At 37.4% G+C, this 17,818-nt stretch overlaps 1 protein-coding gene across 1 annotated transcript in view; it reads right to left on the reverse strand.

Annotated features, from left to right (window-relative positions):
- MRAS (muscle RAS oncogene homolog) overlaps window positions 1–17,575 on the reverse strand; it is a 75,460-nt gene extending 57,885 nt beyond the window's left edge. Inside the window, exon 1 of the mRNA XM_053698089.1 lies at window positions 17,440–17,575. The gene's annotated coding sequence lies outside the window, so the exon portion shown is untranslated. The remainder of the gene's footprint in view (window positions 1–17,439) is intronic.
- Between the last annotated feature and the right edge of the window lie 243 nt (window positions 17,576–17,818).

The following is a 17,818-nucleotide window of genomic DNA, read 5'->3' on the forward strand; positions in this document are numbered from 1 at the left end:
GACTCACTCTCATTTCATCAGTCCATAAAACCTTAGAAAAATCAGTCTTGAGATATTTCTTGGCCCAGTCTTGACGTTTCAGCTTGTGTGTCTTGTTCAGTGGTGGTCGTCTTTCAGCCTTTCTTACCTTGGCCATGTCTCTGAGTATTGCACACCTTGTGCTTTTGGGCACTCCAGTGATGTTGCAGCTCTGAAATATGGCCAAACTGGTGGCAAGTGGCATCTTGGCAGCTGCACGCTTGACTTTTCTCAGTTCATGGGCAGTTATTTTGCGCCTTGGTTTTTCCACACGCTTCTTGCGACCCTGTTGACTATTTTGAATGAAATGCTTGATTGTTCGATGATCACGCTTCAGAAGCTTTGCAATTTTAAGAGTGCTGCATCCCTCTGCAAGATATCTCACTATTTTTGACTTTTCTGAGCCTTTCAAGTCCTTCTTTTGACCCATTTTGCCAAAGGAAAGGAAGTTGCTTAATATTATGCACACCTGATATAGGGTGTTGATGTCCTTAGACCACACCCCTTCTCATTACAGAGATGCACATCACCTAATATGCTTAATTGGTAGTAGGCTTTCAAGCCTATACAGCTTGGAGTAAGACAACATGCATAAAGAGGATGATGTGGTCAAAATACTCATTTGCCTAATAATTCTGCACACAGTGTAGTTATATAAATACACTTTTTACCTCTGTGATTACCTTGTATCTAAGCCTCTGCAGACTGACCCCTTATTTCAGTTCTTTTGACACACTTGCATTTTAGCTGGCTCACTGGAACTCCACGAGTGTGAGCACAGTGTTATCTATATGACACACATGAACTAACACCCTCTAGTGGTGAAAAACTGTCAAAATGCCCTGAGAGAAGAGGCAGACTTAATGGGCTTAGAAATTAGCATATGAACATCCTAGGTTTAGCTTTCAACTAAGAATACCAAAAGAACAAAGCAAAACTGGTGATAAAAGTAAATTGGAAAAATATTTAAAAATTACATTCTCTATCTAAATCATGAAAGTTTATTTTGGACTAAAAGAGAAAACCAATGGCACTACTTAATGGTTAATAAAAAAACCTCAGTGTAGTTCCCCTGTAATAACACAGAATTTCTGTATCTTTTATAATATCGGGTAAGGGTGCTAGTGTATTAAGGCATTAATAATTTCATAGAACAAGAAGAGACTAGTTCATTATAAGAATACACCTGATAGCACTCAAGGTTTATGACTTTTACATCTAATAAGTTAAGATAGCATGAGAATACTAAACTTGTGAAACTAATTAAAAAATAACTTTTATTAAATAACATATACAATTAGGAATTATTTTAAAACCACACTTAGATCACCTTCTATAATCGATTATCAATATATGTGTGACTATTGTATCAGATCTGATATATAATTGGAAGTCTATAAGGGTCTAGAGATACAGGTTAAGAATCTGTGCACGTATCTTATAGTTTATAGAAACTAGGCAGAATGGAGGTATTTGTTTTCATCACAAGAATATAATATTGATGTGAGACCTCAGTTAATAGACAGTATAGCTGTCTTAATTTGGGTTAAATTTGTATATCAATTCCATTCAGTTGGTTTATAGCACTTCTAACAGGGTTGGTTTATAAATTAGTAATATACTGTATTCTCAGTATTTATGTTGCAGTAATCCAGACCCTTAGTGTTGTAAACATATTCTTATAATGAACTAGTCTCTTGTTTTTATGAAAAAAATTATTTTGGACTAGACTGTACCTTTAAAGGGACATGAAACACAACATTGTTCTTTCATGATTTAGATAAAACATACAATTGTAAACATTTTTCTAATTAACTTCTGTTATCAATTTTGCTTTATTCTCTTGGTATCCTTTCTTGAAGGAACAACAATGCACTACTGGGAATTAGCTGAACACATCGGTAAGCCATTCACAAGAGGCATATATCTGCAGAAAACAATTAGCAGCTAGTTCCCAGCTCCTGAGCCTATCTAGATGTGCTTTTTAACAAAGGATACTAAGAGAATAAAACAAATTAAATAAAAGAAGTCAATTGGAAAGCTGTTTAAAAATGTATGCTCTATCTAAATCATGAAAGAAAACGTTTTGGTTTCATGTCCCTTTAAATATATTGGAATGGAGAGCTGGATATTCTGATGGATGCCAGAAAATAATTGTGCTAATTGCTATCTATGTGGTGTAATCCAGAGCGTCAACTGACTCACTACTGAGGGAGCCAGCATAGAATTATACAAACAATGAGGTAACCACTACATTATGGAAAACAGTATTATTCACAGATGCTTAGTCTGCCCAATACAGCTTTCAATCTATTTAGTTAGCATTAAAGGTGTAAGGGTCAGAAGTCCTGGTATACATATTAGTTTGAGTGCACTAACAGATTATGAAGCTGTATTCAGCAACGCACTTCAGGCTTCGATTGGCCACACCCCTAACACCACATTTAGTTTCCCATCAGGTGGTCACCACCTCAATCAGAGCTAGCCTAGTATCTGAGAGAGGGAACACAATGACAAAATAGCAGCTCTGTGCTTGCTTTGTGGAATAACAAGGAACCCTTTGGAGAGGAATAGCTGATAATTGGAAAAAGACGCTAGTAGAAAAAAAAAAAGCTGCAGGCACTCATGTTTCATATAATGACTGCCAGAGCTGAAAGGAATAGATTTGCTGTTTTGACACATTTTAATGTCATCTATTCGGAGCTCTCTGACTTGAAGCAGAGGATTAAAGAGATGAGGGAAAATAAGGATCTGCAGTTAGAGCCAGTGAGACAAATGATGCCCATCTGCAGCTGGTATGGGCATATTTTGTGACACTATTTTCATTACATCTTTAGATACCATCCACTGACAGAGAATAACAATTATATGACATCTATATTTAGCTATCAGTACCATAAAGACCAGGAAACGTCAGATGAATGATGGGAGAAAAAAAAAAGACTCATAGGCATATTGTGGTCAGAAAGAAATGTATCTGTCTTCTTATTTACATAGGAGCCATTTAATAAGTAGCTTTCTACAAGAAGAGGAACAAAAAGTAGCATTTTACAGTAATGCAGTAGTTGATAAATCTAAATAAGTCTCAGGAGTCAAAAAGAATGTTGAAGAACCAGTAAAACATTTTAGGAGTGAGAAAAAGCATGTCTGTACATCTATACCTAACTTCCATGATTTGGAAGCCAGGATTTCAGTGTTAGTAGCTAGGGTTTACATAACAGCAAAATAGGACAAAATAAATATACATTAAAGGTACAGTCTACACCATAATTGTTATTGTTTAAAAAGATAGATAACACAACATTGTTATATTAATATACTTTAAAACATTTAAACCTCTAAATTTCTGCCTGTTTCTAAGCCACTATAGGCAGCCTCTAAATCACATGCTTTTTTATTTGCTTTTCACAACAGGAGACTGCTAGTTCACGTGGGCCATATAGATAATGTGCTCACTCCCAGAGTTGTGCACAACACAGCACTAACTGGCTAAAATGCAAGTCAATAGATAATAAAAAATAAAAAAGGTCAGGTGATCAGGGGGCTGTTAGAAGAGGCTTAGATACAAGGTAATCAGAGATTAAAAAAGTGTATTAATATTACGGTGTTGGTTATGCAAACTGGGGAATGGGTAATAAAAGGATTATCTATCTTTTTAAACAATAAATATTTAGTTGGAGTTGACTGTCTCTTTAAAGTTATTTTAGTTATGTATAATTACACATTCAATGGAGAATTAGATTTTGAATGTAATGTTAATTGTTTTTTATTTGTTTTAAGCGTGAGAGTGGAGACTTCGGTCTATTCTGCTAACTAGTGGTTTACACACAGTCTGCCATCACATGACCTACCATCCACCAATCGAAACCGGCTTCCATCCATATCTGACGTCAGCGGCAAATAGTGAAATGTTTGCGAATACAAGTAGCAAAAAGTTCATAAGCAATAAGGCTTCAAATTAAGGAGTGAATGCCTCACTATCAACTAAACGAAGCAAAGAAAAAGTTCCAAACGAAGCCTTGAAAAATAAAAGCACATCTTTCTTTGCCAGTTTAAAATTCCACAGGAGGCATGTAGGTTCCTCCATAGCTGAGAAGAGTCTGACCGGTCTCGGTCTAACAGACCGTAATCATAAACTAATAGCTGTCATCTGAAACAGCTATTTAAAGGGCCACTAAACCCAAAATCTTTCTTTCATGATTCAGATAGAACATACAAATTTAAACAACATTACAATTTACTTCTATTATTTATTTTGCTTCATTTTTTAGATATCCTTATTTGAAGAAAAAGCAATGCACATGGGTGAGCCAATCACATGAGGCTTCTATGTGCAGCAACCAATCAGCAGCTACTGAGCATATCTAGATATGCTTTTCAGCAACGAATATCAAGAGAATAAAACAAATTAGATAATAGAAGTAAATTAGAAAGATGTTTAAAATTGCATTCTCTTTCTAAATCATGACAGAAAAAATGTGGGTTTCATGTCCCTTTAAGCTAATACATTGCTACCTGAATGGTTAAAAACAAATGGGCCATGATTAACCCTATACACTCATATACAATTTACACAAGGATTGAAAAGACATGTATACATGGAAATAGATCAATGTGTTTACATTTCAATGAGAAATCAATAAGAAACATATTCAGTACTAATTTGAGTCGAGGATGATAGTCATTCATTACTTCTAGAATAAAAAGTGCTTAAGAATAACGTTACTAATTTATCAGCAGTGTTTACTACAAAATATTAAGCTAACTTTTCTTAGACAGTGAATGCATAAAGAGTATAATATATTGAGTTCCCAAACCCAAGCAGTCATAGATACATGTATCTGCCTAGGAATAGGCTACATAAGAAAGAATACAGAAATACAATAAGATGGCAATATTCACAATAGTAACAACTATATATCCTGAGGATTAGATGGGGCATTTATATACACACAATGAATATATTTGAATATATGCCTAACTAACAACTGAGACTTCAGGGGCAGACTCAGGAACAGCATAATCCATGTAAGTGACCATTATGTACAAGTGTTATAAACTAGTAGGAATTCGACTTGAATTAAAAACGTAATCATTCACTACAATATTATGCTGCCTAACAAGATAAGGTCTAAAGGAGCTTACATATCCCCGTATACATAAATACCTTCCCAAGGCATACTTGAAACATACATTAAGAAAAAATATGCAGATAAGCAGTTATGCACACAGAGTATTAGATATAACCATAATGTACACTGCATCCTAAAGATATCTAGGTTGAATTGATATGTTATTATCAAGTACAGGCAGGGAAACACTATCTCTGCCAGTAGAAGCCCTGTTGCAACAAACTCTGTAGTTTGAAAATTTAGTAAGTTTCCTGTCTGAAGAGTATAGGATATTTGCCCCCCCCCCCCACACACCTCTTGGTGGTCTTCTAATCTGCTCAATAGCTTGCCATTTGAAAGTTTTGACATTTTTTTGATGTTGTTCTATAAAATGTCTGCATGGTCGTTCTCCAGAAATGTAGGACAGGTGCTCCATGATGCGTGTGCCAACCTCTCTTGTAGTCCTGCCTATATATTGTGTTTGGCACAATGTGCACTCAACTAAATATATGACAAACGTGCTCTTACAGTTTATGCATTCCTTAGTTTGAAACTCTTTACCTGTAATGTGTGATCTAAAGGAAGTAGAAATGTTGGCAAAATCGCAAGAGGTGTATACCTTTCTGCCACATTTGAACGTACCCTTAAAATGCATCCAAGAGCTAGCTGAGCTCTTGTTCTCTTTCAGCATGCTAGGAGCAAGAATATTACCGAAAGTAACATTCCTTTTTGGGATGAACATGCAGCCTTTTTCAACAGTTTTTCTCAACGGAAAGCACCATCCAGTGTACAGTTACGTTTTGCTCAAAAAAACTGGCACTTTGCTATGCCTTTAAAAACGTGGGCTTTCTGTAGAGAGCTGACGTGGGCTCTTCGGTGCAGTCTTAAAGGGACAGTCTACACTCATTTTCATATAACTGCATGCAATGGACACTACTATAAACAATAAGATGCACAGATACTGATATAAAAATCCATTATAAAACTGTTTAAAAACTTACTTAGAAGCTCACAGTTTAGTTCTGTTGAAAAGGTAGCTGGAAAGCCCACTGCAAGTGGCAAATAAGACACTCCCCCCTCCCCCTTCTTTTGCATATGAAAAGACCCTTTACACAAGCAGGAGCAAGCTGGAGAAGGTAGCCGACTGTATTCTCCTAAAACTTTGGGGCTTGGTTAGGAGTCTGAAAATCAGAGCAATGTTATTTACAAATAAGCAAAACTATAAAATTTATATAAAAAAAAACCTTTATGGGCTATATAAATAGATCATCTACAAAACATTTATGCAAAGAAAAAATGTGTATAATGTCCCTTTAAGATGTGCAGCTAGGACCGTAGTTTAAGCGTGAGAGTGGAGACTCTGGTCTGGTCTTTTTACATGCTGTCTGCCATCACATGATCTTCCATCCACCAATCGGAACCGGCTTCCATCCATATCTGATGTCAGCGGAAAATAGTGGAATGTTTGTGAATACAAGTAGCAAAAAGTTCCCAAGCAATAAGGTAAAGAATGGATGCCCCACTATCCACTAAATGTAGCAAAGAAAAAGTTCCAAACGAAGCCTTGAAAAATAAAAGCACATCTTTATTTGCCAGTTTAAAATTTCACAGGAGACATATCTTTTCAATCCTTGTGTAAATTGTTTATTAGTGTATAGGGTTAATCCTGGCACATTTGTTTTTAACCAATCAGGTAGCGATAAATTAGCTTAAATAGCTGTGTCAGATGACAGCTATTAGTTTATGATTACGGTCTGTTAGACCGAAACCGGTCCGACTCTTTGTAGCTATGGAGGGACCTACATGTCTCCTGTGGAATTTTAAACTGGCAAAGAAAGATGTGCTTTTATTTTTCAAGGCTTGGTTTGGAACTTTTTCTTTGCTACGTTTAGTGGATAGTGGGGCATCCACTCTTTAATTTAAAGCCTTATTGCTTTGGAACTTTTTGTTACTTGTATTCGCAAACATTTCACTATTTGCCGGTTCCGATTGGTGGATGGAAGGTCATGTGATGGCAGACTGCGTGTAAACCACTAGTAAGCAGGAGAGACCGGAGTCTCCACTCTCACGCTTAAACTACGGTCCTAGCTGCACATCTTAAGACCACACCGAGGAGCCCACGTCTGATCAGAAGCTGGGTGTGTGAAGACTTGATGCACTCGGACAAACACTGTAAGAAATATTTAGTTTTTCTGGGATCTGACCTTGCTTACTCCTCACACTGATTCCTGCTTTGAGCCCTCAGCTGGGTAATTGGTATGTTTTCCTCCCAGCAGTGCGTATAATACATCAGAGCTAGCAGATGAGTTTAGCAGGGGTTTAAGTTACTTGTGCTTTCCCAGTTAACACTAATGAATCTTTTATGCTACATGCTTTAGAGTGCATCATCCCATAGGCATAACACTATATATCTATCATTATTTTTGCTTGTCTCCATTAATAATATGGAAGAAATACAGGACATGGACACTATACACTCTTTTTTACAGAGATAGATGAAAACAACCTGGATCTTTTGGATTTGGAAGATGTGTTTAATTGTGATTCTCCTAGAACTAAGTTGGGAGATCTATTTCAGGACTTTGAGTATTTTAAATTGAAGGAACAGAAATTGAAGTGGGATAAGTGGATCTTGTCCAAGTATTTGGCACTTAAGATGATCCCTAGGGGCCTGAGACTAAATCAATTTCCAACGTACGATATAAAAGATCAGTCAGCTAAGATTGCTAATATCCAATCTGACATGAATAGGTTTAATCAATATGAAGTATACTCTAAATTTTACAATATATTCAAACAAACTCCGAGAATGATAACACAGATAAGGAGAGGTTTGCCTCAAGCTTTGAGGGGGCCTCTGGTGAGGAAGGGACCTCTGAGGGAGACGAACAAAAAATAGATACAGGGCATAGCCTTGCTTCAGGTAGTGACAGTAAGGGTATTTTAAAAGGTCATAACACACAAGGGGCTAGACCTAAGACCACCAATGTACATGTATATGTGGAACCCCCAACACCTAATTCAAAACCAAAGACAGCTGTAAACCAACAACATAATTACAACACTAATACCCAGGTTTTTCACGGGGCCCCCAAACAATTTCAAGGAGGGGGGAAAGTAACTACTGGGAGTGTAGCTAAGGAGAGTACAGATCAACTCAGATATACTGAGAACCAAGAAATACCATTAAACATGGTTATTAATATCTCAACACATGATTTGACAGATATGGAGACTAGGTTTTTGAATTATGGCCTAGGATTTGTTCCCTCCAGAAAGTTTGACCTGTTCCAGACTATACTTGACCTAAATAATCTTATTAGGGATTTGACTCACAGAAAGTTTTTCTCAGAAAATACTCAATCAGCACATGTAGAATCAAGACCTTTGGGTATAGGAGCTAAAGTACATAATCACTTGACATTTGAAAACAGATCTGCTTTGGTCACTTTGGAGGAACTCTATGGTGAAGGTAGGGAGATAGATGATTCCCATGTCTCTAGTACTAAACCTAACTTTAAAAATAAGTCAAACTTTTATCCAATTCAGACGAGAGGCAAATCGCTAAAGGTATTCCATAAAAGGGTTGTAGAAGAGCTCACTGACCTTTCAAAGTCTATTAAACCTGGCCTGACTAACCTATCTGTAAATGAATGGGAGGTACTAGTGAGTCTCCAAAAGAATGAGGGGATTGTAATCAGGCAATCAGACAAAGGTGGGAGTGTGATCATGATGGATAGGCTTGATTATGTCAAAGAAGCGATTAGACAACTCAGTGATGTTGACACCTATCTTGTCCTATCTAAAGATCCAACTGATACCTTTAGCAGAGAACTGGTGCACTTATTGGATGAGGTGGTGGAGGGAGGACTCATAGATCAAGCTATGGCAAATCAACTTTTGGTCAGTGATCCAGTGACTCCTATATTCCACCACTTCCCAAAGGTGCATAAAAGCCTTGTCAATGTAAGAGGGAGACCCATTGTGGCAGGCATTGGGTCGTTACTTGAACCCCTGTCAAAATGGGTAGATCACTATCTGCAACCCCTAGTACAGAAACTTCCCAGCTATATAAGGGATACAACTCATGCTCTACAGGTAACGGAGTCTGTGGTGTGGAGGGAGGAGTACAGCAGGCTAACAGTGGGTGAGGTTTCACTGTACTCCTCCATACCACACACACATGGCCTGACTGCTGTAAGTTTCTTTCTGGATCTGTACACCGATTTGTCTCAAGAAGCTAAGGTTCTAATTATTAGAATAGTCAGATTTTTAATAGAACATCATTTTTTTTATGTTCCAGGGGTGCTACTACCTCCAGAGACGTGGGACTGCCATGGGAGCCAAATTTGCTCCCTCCTACACCACCTGTTTATGGGTTGGTGGGAGCGGTCCCATGTCTATGGAGGTAGTACCACTCCCTCTACATCTATCATCAGATATATCAGGTACATAGACAACCTGCTTATTGTTTGGTCTTCTAATTTACATATGGCTGGTAAGTTTGTAGATACCGTGAATCTCAATAATCTAGGCTTACAATTTACCTTGGAATGGTGGAAAGACAGGATTAACTTTCTGGATGTGTCCCTTTTGGGAAATGCTAAGAAAGGCAAAGTAATTTCTGCTCTCTACAGAAAGCCCATTTCAGTATCAGCTTGCTACATGCCCGTAGTTGTCATCCAAAACACGTTTTTAAAGGCATAGCAAAGGGACAGTTTTTACGAGCCAAACGTAACTGTACACTGGATGGTGCTTTCCATGTGGAGAGCAGGAATCTAAAAGGCAGGGTTATCAAAAGAGGATACCCCAAACGGGTCATTGATAAAGCATTCTTTGAGATTCAGGGTGTAAATAGAGAAATATTACTGAATGATATCCATGGGCTACAGGCAAAAGTAATGTCTCAAGAACACCAAAAACCCAAATTTCTTACCTCTTACTCTAATCAGTACGAACAGGTGTGTCAGGTCATAAAGAGAAATCTACCTATCTTGATGGGAGATAAGGGGTTGAGAAAAACTGTTGAAAAAGGCTGCATGTTTGTCCCAAAAAAGAATGTTACTCTCTCTAAAATTCTTGCTCCTAGCATGCTGAAAGACAACATGAGCTCAGCTAGCTTTTGGATGCATTTTAAGGGTACGTTTAAATGTGGCAGAAAGTATGCACCTCTTGCGATTTTGCCAACATTTCTACCTCCTTTACATATTACAGGTGAAGAGTTTCAAACTAAGGGATGCATAAAGTGTAAGAGCACGTTCGTCATATATTTAGTTGAGTGCACATGGTGCCAAAAGCAATGTATAGGCAGGACTACAAGAGAGGTTGGCACACCGTCAGGGAGCACCTGTTCTACATTTCTGGGGAACGACCATGTTCTGCATTATCCAGACAAACTCTGAGTTTGACCTTATCAACTACTGGCAGATAATAGTGTTTTCCTTCCCTGCCTGTACTTGATAATAACATATCAATTCAACCTATATATCTTTAGGATGCAGGGTACATTATGGTTATGTCTAATACTCCATGTACATAACTGCTTATCTGCATAGTTTCTTAATGTATGTTTCGAGTATGCCTTGGGATGGTATTTATGTATACGGGGATATGTAAGCTCCTTTAGACCTTATCTTGTTACACAGTATAATATTGTAGTCAATGATTAAGTTTTTAAATTAAGTCTAATTCCTACTCATTTATAACACTTGCACATAATGGTCACTTACATGAATTATGCTGTTTCCGAGTCTGCCCCTGAAGTCTCAGTTGTTAGTTAGGCATATATTCAAATATATTCATTGTGTGTATATAAATGCCCCATCTAATCCTCAGGATATATAGTTGTTACTATTGTGAATATTGCCATCTTATTGTATTTCTGTATTCTTTCTGATATAACCTATTCCTAGGCAGATACATGTATCTATAACTGCTTAGGGTTTAGGAAATCAATCTATTATACTCTTTATGCATTCACTGTCTAAGAAATGTTAGCTTAATATTTTGTAGTAAACACTGCTGATAAATTAGTAACGTTTTTCTTAAGCACTTTTTATTCTAGCAGTAATGAATGACTATCATCCTCGACTCAAATTAGTACTGAATTTGTTTCTTATTGATTTCTCATTGAAATGTAAACACATTGATTTATTTCCATGTATACATGTCTTTTCAATCCTTGTGTAAATTGTATATGAGTGTATAGGGTTAATCCTGGCCCATTTGTTTTTAACCAATAAAGTAGCAATGTATTAGCTTAAATAGCTGTTTCAGATGACAGCTATTAGTCTATGATTACGATCTGTTAGACCGAAACTAGTCACTCTTTGCAACTATGGAGGAACCTACATGTCTCCTGTGAAAATTTAAACTGGCAAATAAAGATGTGCTTTTATTTTTCAAGGCTTTGTTTGGAACTTTTTCTTTGCTACGTCATTACTTGTCAGGTCGAAGTAAACAAGTGCTGAGTGTCTGTGTCTGATTGTGTTTGTGTGTTTCTTTGCATGTCTGCTAGAGTGTCTATATGTGAATCCTTATGTGTGAGTGTGTGTTTCAGAGTGTGTCTGTGTGTTTCTGTGTTTGTGTGTTACTACCTTTACAACATTTCCAAGTTTGACTACACTTAAGAATAAAGTGCATACGTTTAAGTCACTTGGTCAAAAATTGCACATGTGGAGGGCCCTGATCAATGGTTAAGTAAGGGGCCCCAAAATTTCTAGTGGCAGCCATGCCTCTTACAGCCTGAACAGAACAGCAGCATAATCTTGTATATGTAGTATGGGTGGCCCAAACAATGTTGATGCTGGTCTAGGTGGTCTTAGTGGGGTTTGAGCATTTCTGGACATGGTTTCAGGATTTCTCGGTAGCCCCATGTTTTTTGAAGAAGAGACTGCTGGTACCTCTTGCAGCTTTTATACTGGTTTTATGAACTACATAAGGATCTGGGCATAGGCAGCCAATAAATACTCTGATACTCAATAGACCGAGTAGTTTTGTGAAGGTGTGTATTTACATGAGTATCATGAACACACTACTGCACAATAACAAAGAACGGGTATACACAGACAGTGAATACAGGCAGGGCTGTACTTTATAAAACCTGCGCTACTTCTTCCTAGAGTTGCCACCTCTGCAATGTTTTCCTGAATGAGTTACACATGCTGTAAGGTGTGCAGGGAGGAACATGTATTGTGCTGTTCATCAGCACTATAATGTGACGTCCACAGGCTCAATACATGTCCCCCCTGCTTACCCCGCAGTGTGCGTAACTACAGCCCAGGCAGCAGGGGAGAAAATGTCTGCTTCTAAGTTACTGCACCAGCTGTACTGAGTGAAGGAAAATTAATCTTCAATCACAGTATAGGCAGAGACCGACTTCCCTAATTCCTTCATGAACCCTGGGCATTTTATTGGGCTACAGTGTCATCTATTTATTGTGTCCTGTGTTTATTAATGAATCACATCAATTTTTGCAGTATTAAAAAGGTACAATGCCATTGCAATACCATTGTTATGCAGGTTTGGTCCAACCCATGTGACAATACAGCCAGTTGCAGTATATACTGCTCATGCAATTAAGGGCAACGTTACGTGTGTGCTTCCAGACTGGCCACTAAATGAGTGAAGTAGCTTTATTTATACAAATATAAAAGTTTTTTCGTTTACAGTACTATACAAATGTAATATATATATATATATATATATATATATATATATATATATATATATATATATATATATATAATGGGACCAAACAATATTTAGCATAGTGATGCAAACAGGCAAAAGGGAACTTTCCGTCTTAGTAAGCTAATTTGGGCAATAGAGTTCTAAAAGATGCCTTTGTATGTATATGAAAAGTATTACATTTTACTTCCAGAACAGTGGCATGTACACTTGGACACTAGGAGCAAAGCATTACAGTACTTACATTCTACCCCTTTAATCAGCTTGGCCACATAAAATACAGAATATACATGAAATGGGGGCAAAATAAATTACGACAGTATAATACAAAGTTGTACACATAACTAAGAAATTATATTAGGATCTTAAAGTGACGACTGTACCTTAAGGGGTTAAATTGTGTGTGTGTGTGTGTGTGTGTGCGAGAAATCGTGTCCATGCCATGAGCTAAAACCAATTGTATTATCAGCAGAAAAAGTGAGGTTCCTATGTTGCTTTATAGATTACTAGTTAGGCCTCACATTGAATACTACACAGTGTTCTGGAGACTATAGACCCAAAGCATTAAGCCGATTGGTGGTTGCACATATATGACTCTTGTCATTAGATAACCCAGTGTGGTCAGCTAGCTCCCAGTAGTGCATAGCTGCTCATTCAACAAAAGATACCAAGAGAATGAAGCAAATTTGATAATTGAAGTAAATTGGCTGGATGTTTGAAATTGTATGCTCTGTCTGAAACATGAAAGAAACATTTTGGGTTTCACGTCCCTTTAACTCGTTCTATCCCCATGTTGTGTCATTGGTAAAGAGACTTTGCAGGAGGTATTAGAGGGAGGGCTTGGCCAAAGTTGTATTTGCATTTCACAGCTGCGAGGCCTTGAAAGGATCCAGCCACACCGTGACCAGGCTACATTTTAGGTGCAGAAGTGGGGGCCAGTGGCTCCCCTGATGCCTGGGTTTGTCAAACCCTGCTGTAAGCAGCTGGCAAAAAATATAGCATGTGCATCTCTTTGTAATAAGGAATATATTTTACCTCAATATTTCTTTAGCTCGGTTATCCTTCAGCTATTGTCATATGTATGGTAAAAAAAAACAAAAAAACACATCAACCAATCAGCATCATCAGTTCACACTTTGCTCTTCTTGCGGAATTTCACCACAATCTGGTGAGATTTCATAGCAAGCTTCCTTAAAATGACGACGGAAATAAAGTGACTGTTACTAAACATGACAGATGCACTCTCTCTCCCTTGCAAATCCTCGGACAAGCAACCGGACTGGCTTCTTAAAGTCCCTTTACAATAGGGTGTGACCAATGAGGAAATGTTAAGGTAAAATATCTCCCTTCATGTGACATTTTCTAGTGAGCTTTTCAGATATGAAGCATCTGTTTCAAGCAATTCGACTTTTGGGTATCATGTCCCTTTAAGCCAAGGCTTGACAAACCTACTCACCAAGACATCTGTAGCACCTTAAAAAAAATGCACCTAGGTTTGAGAGTCCTTAGCTACCACCATACTGCATGTGTTCAGGTTCTACATCCTATTTTGTCAGCCCACTGCATCTATTCTAAGTCACATATGGTAAATATAATTCCCAACACTCTCTGTGACCACAGGGATGTTGCAATAAAGAGTGATGCTTTTTTAAAGGGACACTGAACCAAAATGTTTTCCTTCATGATTCAGATAGAGCATGGCATTTTAAGCAACTTTCTAATTTACTCCTATTATCTATTTTTCTTTGTTTTCTTGCTATCTTTATTTTAAAAGCAGGAATGTAAATCTTAGCAGCCATCCCATTTTAGGCTGAGCGCCATGGATAGCGCTTGCTTATTGGAGGCTTACATTTACCCACCAATAAGCAAGCATAACCCAGGTTCTCAACCAAAAATGGGCCGGCTCCTATGCATCACATTCCTACTTTTTAAATTAAGATAGCAAGAGAACGAAGGAAAATTGATTCTAGGAGTAAATTAGAAAGTTGCTTAAATTTGCATGCTATATCTGAATCATGAAAGAAAAAAAATGGGTTTAGTGTCCCTTTAAGTGCAGGCTTGTGGCTTTATGTCCTCTTCCTTGTTTCCTCAGTAGCCTGCTACAGGGTGACTTGGTGCGAAGCCGCAACACTGCTCTTGTTTGTTACAATCACTGAGGAGGACCTCCATTCTGTATTACACAGGACTCACACTTTCAATCTGAATAGGCCCAAGGGTAGGAGTCTGATACAGGGAGTGACAGACAGTAGTAGGTGGGAGAATTATAGGGACATGTATTTTTTGGTTCAGATAGAACATGACATTTTAAGAGACTTGATTTAATTCTATTATCAAATTTACTTAGTTTTTGTATCCTTAGATGATCAGAAACCAATGTAGGCACAGGAACAGAAATGCACAAATGTAAGTTAGCTGGTGGTTGGTGCCTCTTGTTATTAAATTACAATATGTGTTCACCTAGCTACAAAAGTGCATTGCTGCTCTGGAGATTACTTTAACTATGGGCTAGATTACAAGTGGAGCATGCAATTGTAAACAACATTTCCATTTCTTCTGTTATCTAATTTGGTTTGTTCTCTTGGTATCCATTGTTCAAAAGCATATCTAGGTAGGCTTAGGAGCAGCAATGCACTATTGCAAGCTAGTTGCTGATTGGTGGCTACACATATATACCTCTTGTCACTGGCTCACCTGATATGTTTAGCTAGCTCTAAGTAGTGCATTGCTGCTTCTTCAACAAAGGATACCAAGAGAATGAAGCAAATTTGAAATATGAATCATGCAAATATTTAACTGGAAACATTTTTGCGTTTCATGTCACTTTAAACCATTGACAAATCTGTTCAAGACAAGCAAGGTTCTTATTGTAGCAAGTTATGCCTTGATTACCCTGTATGTAACCAAGGGGTGAAATCACCTGCATAGTTTATGTATATCTATATCTAAATAGCTCTTTATTTTATGATCTTATTACTTAATTTGTTGTTCCTGACACCTTGATGGATGAACCATGTGAGAGTGTATATCCCCACTGATGACTAATATTTAGATAGATAGATAAATAGATAGATAGATACTCATTTAAAAATATATAGTCAAGCAGCGCCTTAAAGTATTGATGGTTTGAATAGGATGTTTTTTTCCTGCAAATATGGTACTTCACAGTGACACACATACCATGCAGGAGAAAATTGCTCTACTGTAAGTTAAAATATGCAAGATGAGGACTGGACATAAAAAATATATTTTTGAGATAAATTTGTTTATGAAAGACTAAATGCCTAAAACTAACTGGATTAATTACGCTCTCAAAATGATATCCTTTAAAATCTTATGAGCACAAGATGTACAAACTTTACTCTAAATCTCCAAAAGAAGACCATATTACAGGAGTTGCCAATCATATTAACAGCCTAAATACTAAATAGCCCAACATGAAATCTAGAAGCCTATAAAAATAATCCACAGAGTCAGATTTACATTTTTGGGGATTGGTAAAGTCATATCATATAATCTGGCCAGGTCACTGAAAGTATACTTACACTGAAAGAAATAACTGCATTTCATCTCATCAGAATCCCATTACTGCAGTCTCTAAAGCTGCTATCAAAATATTGAACAGATGCAACTGGTACTTTTTTTTTCTCTGCATGTAGATTTTTACAGTGATACAACTTTTAGGTTAAATGTTAATGAAGAACAATATCATAATACAGAGGTGCACTGCAATTAAACATCTGTCATCACCATGTCATTGTCATTTTTAGGACATGCAAGCTTTTTTTTATGATCGCCTAAGTAGTAGTAGGATGTCTATATAACACAGTTTTGCGATAAGCAGAAACACTGTAAATGTATTAACAGTATGCACGTCTTAATAGCAGCATATTACTTACACATTTCACGATATGTTTTAAAATAGATTGGTATTTTTAAAATACATTTGCAAAAGTTCCATAAAATAATACAGTCTGGGTTAAAACTTAGCTATTATGATATTATGACAAATAAGGCAAAATCAGCTGTTTTGTTGCACTAGAACAAACCAGTAGTCAGATATTGCTTTTAAACTCTATTTCAGCACATATCACTTCACCTCCTCTTTGCTTTGCAGACTCCCTCAGATATCACCCAAAGAGGCTAGGAGCTCCACCAGTTGCTTCCACAAAACCAGATTTGTGCAGATTGAATGATAAGGCACGTTTAACCCTTTCAGCGTCAAGTTTCAGTGGTCACTGAACAAGGTACATATACCATACATTGTGTTGTTCATTGTATCATACTGCCCAGCCCTTTGAATCAGTAACATCATCACACAGGCATTTCAATAAAATTATTGGCCAACATCCATAATCAGTAGCTAGAATCAAGATGATTAGCCATGGATACCACACTGTATGGGTTGCAATATCAGATTCACTTTGGAAACTAGAGGGTTAAATCCCCAGCCCCATCATGCCACCAAGAGCTCATTTTTGTCTTCCAGCTGTGACTCCCTGGTCCTGCTGTCACTGTGTATTCCTGTGATTGACCATAGCCGTCTTTGTACTGTGTGGTGTAGATACGGCAGAGAAATTAGAGAACATACTAAATGTGAGTGACATAACATACCCCTACTCACCAAGCTATGTCCAAATCTGATGCTCTCAGTTGGATCCCCTCATATCGCCTACTCGGTGCCAGGCCCTGCTCCACACTCCTGTGCCCGGCTGTCTCTCTGCAATGCAATGAATGTTCGCTCTCTTGTCTAACAATTCTTTATATTGCAAGAGCTGATGCTAAAAATAGCTTATACCTCAGGTAGGTACAGCTCATTATGTGCCTATTTTATATTGCTAATCGTACTAAATACGTGGGTTATGTTGTATGAAGGGTCTGAAAATGATTAATTTCATTTTTCTTTTTTTCAATTAAGAGAAATAGTTACAGTATTTGGGTTTTATTTGTTTTATTGAAGAAGGCACCCCTCGTCAAAAAAATGGACTCTTCCGAAAGCTATG

This window comes from Bombina bombina, chromosome 1, assembly GCF_027579735.1.
Source record: "Bombina bombina isolate aBomBom1 chromosome 1, aBomBom1.pri, whole genome shotgun sequence".
In the NCBI taxonomy this organism is placed as follows: domain Eukaryota; kingdom Metazoa; phylum Chordata; class Amphibia; order Anura; family Bombinatoridae; genus Bombina; species Bombina bombina.